The 11,063-nt window shown below is 44.2% G+C and overlaps 1 protein-coding gene and 1 non-coding gene across 2 annotated transcripts in view; both read left to right on the top strand.

Annotated features, from left to right (window-relative positions):
• Positions 1-453: 453 nt before the first annotated feature.
• The window catches only part of LOC117443043 (uncharacterized), a 61,863-nt gene continuing 51,253 nt past the window's right edge, over positions 454-11,063 (top strand). The window contains exon 1 of the mRNA XM_034078989.1: positions 454-818. The gene's annotated coding sequence lies outside the window, so the exon portion shown is untranslated. The remainder of the gene's footprint in view (positions 819-11,063) is intronic.
• trnar-ucu (transfer RNA arginine (anticodon UCU)) lies at positions 6,379-6,470 on the top strand. Its single transcript is given in 2 exon segments — positions 6,379-6,415; positions 6,435-6,470. It is a non-coding gene; the product is annotated as a tRNA-Arg (tRNA).

Consider the following 11,063-nt stretch of genomic DNA (forward strand, 5'->3'; position numbering starts at 1 on the left):
ACAGTGTGTAAATACTCGAAGTAAAAGTACTCAATACGCAAAATGGCCCACTTCATAATAATATGTTTATTTTATTTGACCAATCAGAGGTGGGAGAGGTACTGAGATCTCGCCTCAATCAGATTTAAGATTTGGGAAAGAAGATAAAACATGTATTTATTTATTTTTAATAATGTAATATTACAACTCTAATGCAGACTGTACAACACAGCATACCTTTTTATTATAATTTATATGTATTATTATTATATTTTTGAAATTATTTGTTGTTATTATTAATTATTTTTGTATTAATACGAAGCTCTCTCTCCCTCTCTCTCTCTCTCTCTCTCTCTCTCTCTCTTCCCCTCTCTCTCTCTCTCTCTCTCTCTCTCTGATTGTTTTTGGACCTCCCCCCTCTCCCCCCCACTCCCAGCAGCAGCAGACGGGTCGCCTCTCCGCCTCGCGCTCATCTCCAAATTCACGCGGACACCAAGCCGTCCGCGTGAACCTTCATCACCTTCATTTCAATCTTAATTAGTGATTACCTGAAGATCTCGCGCGATTTCATTTGATGGATTCTGGGTTTTTGTCTTGCTTGTGGTCCGAAGAACTTGTGGACGAACCGGAGGAGGACTGAGCGTTTCTGGAAGTATTTCGGTGTGTGTGTGTAAGTGTGTGTAAGTGTGTGTGAGGGGAACGTTGTTGAAAACTGAAAAAAGTTGTTGTCCAATGCGTCCGGAGCGGAGGGATACACAGCGGAGAAACACCAAGAGAGAGCCGGGGAGAGGAGGCGTTTCACCGGCTGCTGGACCTGCATGTCTCCCCCTGACACCAAGGTACTGGAAACACACTTTACACACAGCTGGGAGAAGTGCTCAGATATTGTACTTGAATAAAAGTAGAAGTACTCAAGGTATTGTACTTGAGTAAAAGTAGAAGTATTCAGATCTTGTACTTGAGTAAAAGTAGAAGTACACAGATCTTGTACTTGAGTAAAAGTAGAAGTACACAGATCTTGTACTTGAGTAAAAGTAGAAGTACTCAGGTCTTAGGCTACGTGAGTAAATGTAGAAGTACTCAGAACTTGTTCTTAAGTAAAAGTAGAAGTACTCAAGGTATTGTACTTGAGTAAAAGTAGAAGTATTCAGATCTTGTACTTGAGTAAAAGTAGAAGTACACAGATCTTGTACTTGAGTAAAAGTAGAAGTACTCAGGTATTGTCCTTGAGTAAAAGTAGAAGTACTCAGATCTTGTACTTGAGTAAAAGTAGAAGTACTCACATCTTGTATTTTGTAAAAGTAGAAGTACTCAGGTATTGTACTTGAGTAAAAGTAGAAGTACTCAGATCTTGTACTTCAGTAAAATGTAGAATACTCCGTTCCAGCGACAGTAAAAGTAGTCGTTGTGCAGATTGGTCCATTTCAGAATAACATATGTTTTGTAATTGATCATGAAAGTGTTCTCGAAGCTGGTGAAGGTGCATCTTTGTGTACTGTAAGTATATGTTGTTGCTGATACTCACTGTACCTGAGTGCAGTGTTGCATGCAGCACTTCTACATGTAACAGAGTATGTTTTACAAACAGCTAGAAGACCACGGAGGAGAGGACTGGGGTTTAAAGGGCTCAGCCCTCAAACACAAGGCAACACGCACAATGAGACACACACCACCATCTCATAGAACTCATGTGACATGAACAGGAAAGGGTCCTCTGGAGACTCTCATGACACCCTTTCACAATAAAAGCCTTCCTGTCGATCCCAGTACTGATCATGTGAAAGCTTCTTCCCTCTCCATGGCTTGTGAAGATTTTCTCAGGCTGTAAACGTGTTCAAGTTAGGATGCTTGTGCGTGTGTCTTCAAAACGTGTACATGTTTGCAGTGTGTGTGTGTGTGTGTGTGTGTGTGTGTGTGTTTAAAAGTACTGCATTCTCACTCTAACACACACATGCCAGCATGACATCATTGTTTAAAGCCTCTGATTGTATTTGTGAGGTCATTCATTGTCTGTATAATCCCAAATCTCAAATGAGAACTACCAGCATGTACGTACTGATCCTCTCCTGCTCCCCAGAGGATGGACCACTTTGATGTAATGACTTGTCCTGCAGAGAAATAGCAACGTAATGCTGTAGTGCGCATGTCCGCCTGCAGAGGGCGCTATGGGGCGCTTTAAAACCAGTTTAAATCCTGGTCAGGCTAACTGGATTCAAGTGATCTGGATGAAGGGTCTTCTCATTCTGTCATTGGTTTGAAACGTCTTTTTATCAATGATTGAAAAACATGATTTAGCCAGACATTAAATACAACGGGGTATTTACTCAATACCCATTCAGAGATTACTCAACCCATACACGCATTAAGACGACCCTTACACGCTACAGAATGAGTACTTTGACAACTAGTACTTTACATGTTAATCCTCATAATGTTGTTATGTTTGCTGGCCTTTTATTTTATTGTGGTATTACTACGTTAGCGTACACCTCTTACCACGAGTCCGCCCCGTACCTCGATAGGCTGGAAGGAAGGAAGGAAGGAAGACATAGTCGATGTACCTCGATAGGCTGGAAGGAAGGAAGACATAGTCGATGTACCTCGATAGGCTGGAAGGAAGGAAGACATAGTCGATGTACCTCGATAGGCTGGAAGGAAGGAAGACATAGTCGATGTACCTCGATAGGCTGGAAGGAAGGAAGACATAGTCGATGTACCTCGATAGGCTGGAAGGAAGGAAGACATAGTCGATGTACCTCGATAGGCTGGAAGGAAGGAAGGAAGACATAGTTGATGTACCTCGATAGGCTGGAAGGAAGGAAGACATAGTCGATGTACCTCGATAGGCTGGAAGGAAGGAAGACATAGTCGATGTACCTCGATAGGCTGGAAGGAAGGAAGGCATAGTCGATGTACCTCGATAGGCTGGAAGGAAGGAAGACATAGTCGATGTACCTTGATAGGCTGGAAGGAAGGAAGACATAGTCGATGTACCTCGATAGGCTGAAAGGAAGGAAGACATAGTCGATGTACCTCGATAGGCTGGAAGGAAGGAAGACATAGTCGATGTACCTCGATAGGCTGGAAGGAAGGAAGACATAGTCGATGTACCTCGATAGGCTGGAAGGAAGGAAGACATAGTCGATGTACCTCGATAGGCTGGAAGGAAGGAAGACATAGTCGATGTACCTCGATAGGCTGGAAGGAAGGAAGGAAGGAAGGAGGGAAGGAAGACACAGTCGATGTACCTCGATAGGCTGGAAGGAAGGAAGACATAGTCGATGTACCTCGATAGGCTGGAAGGAAGGAAGGAAGGAAGACACAGTCGATGTACCTCGATAGGCTGGAAGGAAGGAAGGCATAGTCGATGTACCTCGATAGGCTGGAAGGAAGGAAGACATAGTCGATGTACCTTGATAGGCTGGAAGGAAGGAAGGAAGACATAGTCGATGTACCTCGATAGGCTGGAAGGAAGGAAGACATAGTCGATGTACCTCGATAGGCTGGAAGGAAGGAAGACATAGTCGATGTACCTCGATAGGCTGGAAGGAAGGAAGGAAGGAAGGAAGGAAGGAAGACACAGTCGATGTACCTCGATAGGCTGGAAGGAAGGAAGGAAGACACAGTCGATGTACCTCGATAGGCTGGAAGGAAGGAAGGAAGGAAGGCATAGTCGATGTGTTTGAATGAAGTGAAAGACAAAGTGGATCTGAACCCGTCTCCTCTCACCCTCTCTGTCTCGTCTTCCAAACACTTCGTGTGAACACAGACTCCCCTCCCAGAGAAAGCGTGGGGTGTCGTCGAGAGGGAGAGAGACAGTGAGGAAAGCGTGGGGTGTCGTCGAGAGAGAGAGAGACAGTGAGGAAAGCGTGGGGTGTCGTCGGGAGAGAGACAGCGAGGAACTGATAACAACAGATGACTGACGATAACGAGACTGTAGGACGAACGGTGTAACGGGCGAACACCAGAGAAGACTGGAGACTCTCGTTCTTCAACTAACGAGTGTTTGGGTTTTCAAAGGATACGTGTTTTTCCTCCGTGCCATAGAGCTCGGTGCTGCACTGTGTGTGTGTGTGTGTGTGTGTGTGTGTGTGTGTGTGTGTGTGTGTGTGTGTGTGTGTGTGTGTGTGTGTGTGTGTGTGTGTGTGTGTGTGTGTGTGTGTGTGAGTGTGTGAGTGTGTGTGTGTGTGTGTGTGTGTGTGTGTGTGTGTGTGTGTGTGAGTGTGTGAGTGTGTGAGTGTGTGTCAAGGCTAAATCCTCAGCCAACAAGGCCCTTCGATTAATGGCTAAGAGAAACACTAATGGAATTATAAGTGTGTGTGTGTGCGTGTGCGTGTGTTCTAGCATTACTATACTTGTGGGGACCTACATCTGTTTACATAGTCACGTGTGGGGACTCGCCGCCCTTATGGGGACAAATTATAAACGCCTCGTTCTGTCAGTTTGTTGAAGAACATGTCGTCCATGTCCTGATGATGAGACGCAGCTTCGTACAGACGTCTAATATCCCATGATGCTTTGCAGAGTTGTGAAGTGTGTGTGTGTGTGTGTGTGTGTGTGTCACCTGGTCCTTCACACACCTGCTAATCTCCCTCTCTCCCTCCCTCCCTCTCTCCCTCCCTCTCCCCCTCTCTCCCTCTCTCCCTCCCTCCCTCCCTCTCCCCCTCTTCCCTCTCTGTCCCTCTGTTAGTCCAAGACACTCCCTTTAAACACACTTTTAATGTACTTTGAGCAGCTTCTTCGTCTCTGTCTCTTCTGTCCATCCAGCCCCTGCTGTCTCTTCTGTCCATCCAGCCCCTGCTTTCTCTTTCACTCTTTATTCTTTTACTTATTCTCCACGTCTCTGAAGAAGAGACTCACTGGTTGTGGGTTCGAGTCCCACCAGAGTGGGGCTTTAGACACTGCAGGGACATTTGGAGTTTTACGGTTCCAGTTAAACTAATCAAAGTTAAACTTCCGCTGCTTTTAATTGAACGATTCACGTCTTAAACTGCACTGTAACTTTTATCCATGCATTTTTCCTTTTAATGTTTATTTTATTAGCTTTTCTTTTTTAATGCTTAATGTCTTTCATTTTCTGTAAAGCACTTTGAATCGCCTGGTGCTGAAAGGTGCTAAATAAATAAACTTGCCTCGCCTTGCCCTGCCTCGCCTCGCCGTGCCTCGCCGTGCCTCGCCGTGCCTCACCTCGCCTCGCCTCGCCGTGCCTCGCCTCGCCGTGCCTCGCCTCGCCGTGCCTCGCCTCGCCGTTCCGTGCCTCGCCGTGCCTCGCCGTGCCTCGCCGTGCCTCGCCGTGCCTCGCCGTGCCTCGCCGTGCCTCGCCGTGCCTCGCCGTGCCTCGCCTCGCCGTGCCTCGCCTCGCCGTGCCTCGCCTCGCCGTGCCTCGCCTCGCCGTGCCTCGCCTCGCCGTGCCTCGCCTCGCCTTGTCTAGCCTAGCCTTACCTCGCCTAGCCTTGCCTCGCCTCGCCTCGCCTCGTCTAGCCTCGCCTCGCCTAGCCTCGCCTAGCCTTGCCTAGCCTCGCCTCGCCTAGCCTCGCTTTGCCTTGCCTCGTCTAGCCTTGCCTCGCCTCGTCTAGCCTCGCCTCGCCTAGCCTCGCCTCGCCTCGCCTCGTCTAGCCTTGCCTCGTCTAGCCTTGCCTCGTCTAGCCTCGCCTCGTCTAGCCTTGCCTCGCCTCGTCTAGCCTCGCCTCGCCTAGCCTCGCCTCGCCTCGTCTAGCCTTGCCTCGTCTAGCCTTGCCTCGTCTAGCCTTGCCTCGTCTAGCCTTGCCTCGCCTCGTCTAGCCTTGCCTCGCCTCGTCTAGCCTCGCCTCGTCTAGCCTCGCCTAGCCTCGCCTAGCCTCGCCTAGCCTCGCCTAGCCTCGCCTTGCCTCGCCTAGCCTCGCCTTGCCTCGCCTAGCCTCGCCTTGCCTCGCCTAGCCTTGTCTCGCCTAGCCTCGCCTCGCCTAGCCTCGCCTTGCCTAGCCTCGCCTCGCCTCGTCTAGCCTCGCCTCGCCGTGCCTCGCCTTGCCTTGCCTTGCCTCGCCTCGCCTAGCCTCGCCTTGCCTAGCCTCGCCTCGTCTAGCCTCGCCTCGCCGTGCCTCGCCTTGCCTTGCCTCGCCTCGCCCTGCCTCGCCCTGCCTCGCCTTGCGATACTGGGATGCCCGTTGAAAAGTTTTAGTTTCACAGCTTGGATTGAATCTTCCTGGTCAAATAAAGATGTACTTTAAGAGGAGTGATTCAAAGGCTGTGGGCTGGCGTTCGACCGGAGCTCATCAAAGAGACGTCCATGTTCAGGACGATCGATTGAACCTTGGAAATATTTAGAAGCAAAAGAAAGGAAGATTCAGGAAACATGTAAAGGGTGTTCTTTCAACTTCAAGGCAGCGCTGAACATCACAGATGATCCCTGTCCCTTTGTGTGGCTCTGTGGCGCAATGGACAGCGCGTTGGACTTCTAGTAACACGTCAACGCAGTCATTCAAAGGGTGTGGGTTCGAGTCCCACCAGAGACAGATCCACACCGTGCTACTTGTGGAGTTCAGATGAATCTGTTCTTGCTAAATCATTCATTCACTTGCGGTCACACTCAGGAGAAGTGTCTGGGAGGTTATCGGTTCGAGTCCCGCCAAAGTCTGTTCCTCAGATTCATTCCAAGGTGTGGATCAAATGAGAGACCATGAGAGATTCTGGGTTCACTAATATCTAACGGTTCAACTCTCACTCAGGTGCAACTTCAGACTTTGGCAGCAGGGAACATTTTAACAAAGCACAGCGCGTTGGACGTCGAGTCCTAGTGTGGCGCAGTGGGTGGTGCGCTGGTGTTCGGATCAGGTTCAAACCCCACTGCAGTCGGCATGCCGTTGTGTCCCTGAGACGCTTCACCCCAAAGTGCTCATGTTCTAAAAGTAGCTTTAGATAAAAGCAAGTGAGATGTACTCTGTATATAAGTACACGGATGTGTTTTCATATGCAACAGCCCAGTACTCTGTATATAAGTACATGGATGTGTTTCATATGTAACAGCCCAGTACTCTGTATATAAGTACATGGATGTGTTTCATATGTAACAGCCCAGTACTCTGTATATAAGTACATGAATGTGTTTCATATGTAACAGCCCAGTACTCTGTATATAAGTACATGAATGTGTTTCATGTGTAACAGCCCAGTACTCTGTATAGAAGTACATGGATGTGTTTCATATGTAACAGCCCAGTACTCTGTATATAAGTACATGGATGTGTTTCATATGTAACAGCCCAGTACTCTGTATATAAGTACATGGATGTGTTTTCATATGTAACAGCCCAGTACTCTGTATAGAAGTACATGGATGTGTTTCATATGTAACAGCCCAGTACTCTGTATATAAGTACATGAATGTGTTTCATATGTAACAGCCCAGTACTCTGTATATAAGTACATGGATGTGTTTCATGTGTAACAGCCCAGTACTCTGTATATAAGTACATGGATGTGTTTCATATGTAACAGCCCAGTACTCTGTATATAAGTACATGGATGTGTTTCATGTGTAACAGCCCAGTACTCTGTATAGAAGTACATGGATGTGTTTCATATGTAACAGCCCAGTACTCTGTATATAAGTACATGAATGTGTTTCATATGTAACAGCCCAGTACTCTGTATATAAGTACATGGATGTGTTTCATAGTGTAACAGCCCAGTACTCTGTATATAAGTACATGGATGTGTTTCATATGTAACAGCCCAGTACTCTGTATATAAGTACATGGATGTGTTTCATATGTAACAGCCCAGTACTCTGTATATAAGTACACGGATGTGTTTCATATGTAACAGCCCAGTACTCTGTATATAAGTACATGGATGTGTTTCATATGTAACAGCCCAGTACTCTGTATATAAGTACATGGATGTGTTTCATGTGTAACAGCCCAGTACTCTGTATATAAGTACATGGATGTGTTTCATGTGTAACAGCCCAGTACTCTGTATATAAGTACATGGATGTGTTTCATATGTAACAGCCCAGTACTCTGTATATAAGTACATGGATGTGTTTCATATGTAACAGCCCAGTACTCTGTATAGAAGTACATGGATGTGTTTCATATGTAACAGCCCAGTACTCTGTATATAAGTACATGGATGTGTTTCATGTGTAACAGCCCAGTACTCTGTATATAAGTACATGAATGTGTTTCATATGTAACAGCCCAGTACTCTGTATATAAGTACATGGATGTGTTTCATATGTAACAGCCCAGTACTCTGTATATAAGTACATGGATGTGTTTCATATGTAACAGCCCAGTACTCTGTATATAAGTACATGGATGTGTTTCATATGTAACAGCCCAGTACTCTGTATATAAGTACATGGATGTGTTTCATATGTAACAGCCCAGTACTCTGTATAGAAGTACATGGATGTGTTTCATGTGTAACAGCCCAGTACTCTGTATATAAGTACATGGATGTGTTTCATGTGTAACAGCCCAGTACTCTGTATATAAGTACATGAATGTGTTTCGTATGTAACAGCCCAGTACTCTGTATATAAGTACATGAATGTGTTTCGTATGTAACAGCCCAGTACTCTGTATATAAGTACATGAATGTGTTTCATGTGTAACAGCCCAGTACTCTGTATAGAAGTACATGGATGTGTTTCGTATGTAACAGCCCAGTACTCTGTATATAAGTACATGAATGTGTTTCGTATGTAACAGCCCAGGACTCTGTATATAAGTACATGGATGTGTTTCATATGTAACAGCCCAGTACTCTGTATATAAGTACATGAATGTGTTTCATATGCAACAGCCCAGTACTCTGTATAGAAGTACATGAATGTGTTTCATATGTAACAGCCCAGTACTCTGTATATAAGTACATGAATGTGTTTCATATGTAACAGCCCAGTACTCTGTATAGAAGTACATGAATGTGTTTCATATGTAACAGCCCAGTACTCTGTATATAAGTACATGAATGTGTTTCATATGCAACAGCCCAGTACTCTGTATATAAGTACATGGATGTGTTTCATATGTAACAGCCCAGTACTCTGTATAGAAGTACATGGATATGTTTCATGTGTAACAGCCCAGTACTCTGTATATAAGTACATGAATGTGTTTCATGTGTAACAGCCCAGTACTCTGTATATAAGTACATGAATGTGTTTCATGTGTAACAGCCCAGTACTCTGTATATAAGTACATGGATGTGTTTCATATGTAACAGCCCAGTACTCTGTATATAAGTACATGGATGTGTTTCATATGTAACAGCCCAGTACTCTGTATATAAGTACATGGATGTGTTTCATATGCAACAGCCCAGTACTCTGTATATAAGTACATGGATGTGTTTCATATGTAACAGCCCAGTACTCTGTATATAAGTACATGGATGTGTTTCATATGTAACAGCCCAGTACTCTGTATATAAGTACATGAATGTGTTTCATGTGTAACAGCCCAGTACTCTGTATATAAGTACATGAATGTGTTTCATGTGTAACAGCCCAGTACTCTGTATATAAGTACATGAATGTGTTTCATATGTAACAGCCCAGTACTCTGTATATAAGTACATGGATGTGTTTCATATGTAACAGCCCAGTACTCTGTATATAAGTACATGGATGTGTTTCATATGTAACAGCCCAGTACTCTGTATAGAAGTACATGGATGTGTTTCATATGTAACAGCCCAGTACTCTGTATATAAGTACATGAATGTGTTTCATATGTAACAGCCCAGTACTCTGTATATAAGTACATGGATGTGTTTCATATGTAACAGCCCAGTACTCTGTATATAAGTACATGGATGTGTTTCATATGTAACAGCCCAGTACTCTGTATATAAGTACATGGATGTGTTTCATATGTAACAGCCCAGTACTCTGTATAGAAGTACATGGATGTGTTTCATATGTAACAGCCCAGTACTCTGTATATAAGTACATGGATGTGTTTCATATGTAACAGCCCAGTACTCTGTATATAAGTACATGAATGTGTTTCATATGTAACAGCCCAGTACTCTGTATATAAGTACATGGATGTGTTTCATATGTAACAGCCCAGTACTCTGTATATAAGTACATGGATGTGTTTCATATGTAACAGCCCAGTACTCTGTATATAAGTACATGAATGTGTTTCATATGTAACAGCCCAGTACTCTGTATAGAAGTACATGGATGTGTTTCATATGTAACAGCCCAGTACTCTGTATATAAGTACATGGATGTGTTTCATATGTAACAGCCCAGTACTCTGTATATAAGTACATGAATGTGTTTCATATGTAACAGCCCAGTACTCTGTATATAAGTACATGGATGTGTTTCATATGTAACAGCCCAGTACTCTGTATATAAGTACATGAATGTGTTTCATATGTAACAGCCCAGTACTCTGTATATAAGTACATGGATGTGTTTCATATGTAACAGCCCAGTACTCTGTATATAAGTACATGGATGTGTTTCATATGTAACAGCCCAGTACTCTGTATATAAGTACATGGATGTGTTTCATAGTGTAACAGCCCAGTACTCTGTATATAAGTACATGGATGTGTTTCATATGTAACAGCCCAGTACTCTGTATATAAGTACATGGATGTGTTTCATAGTGTAACAGCCCAGTACTCTGTATATAAGTACATGGATGTGTTTCATATGTAACAGCCCAGTACTCTGTATATAAGTACATGAATGTGTTTCATATGTAACAGCCCAGTACTCTGTATATAAGTACATGGATGTGTTTCATATGTAACAGCCCAGTACTCTGTATATAAGTACATGAATGTGTTTCATGTGTAACAGCCCAGTACTCTGTATATAAGTACATGAATGTGTTTCATATGTAACAGCCCAGTACTCTGTATATAAGTACATGAATGTGTTTCATATGTAACAGCCCAGTACTCTGTATATAGTACATGGAATGTGTTTCATATGTAACAGCCCAGTACTCTGTATATAAGTACATGAATGTGTTTCATATGTAACAGCCCAGTACTCTGTATATAAGTACATGGATGTGTTTCATATGTAACAGCCCAGTACTCTGTATATAAGTACATGATGTGTTTCA

Source organism: Pseudochaenichthys georgianus, unplaced genomic scaffold, assembly GCF_902827115.2.
Source record: "Pseudochaenichthys georgianus unplaced genomic scaffold, fPseGeo1.2 scaffold_525_arrow_ctg1, whole genome shotgun sequence".
Taxonomy (NCBI): Eukaryota; Metazoa; Chordata; class Actinopteri; order Perciformes; family Channichthyidae; genus Pseudochaenichthys; species Pseudochaenichthys georgianus.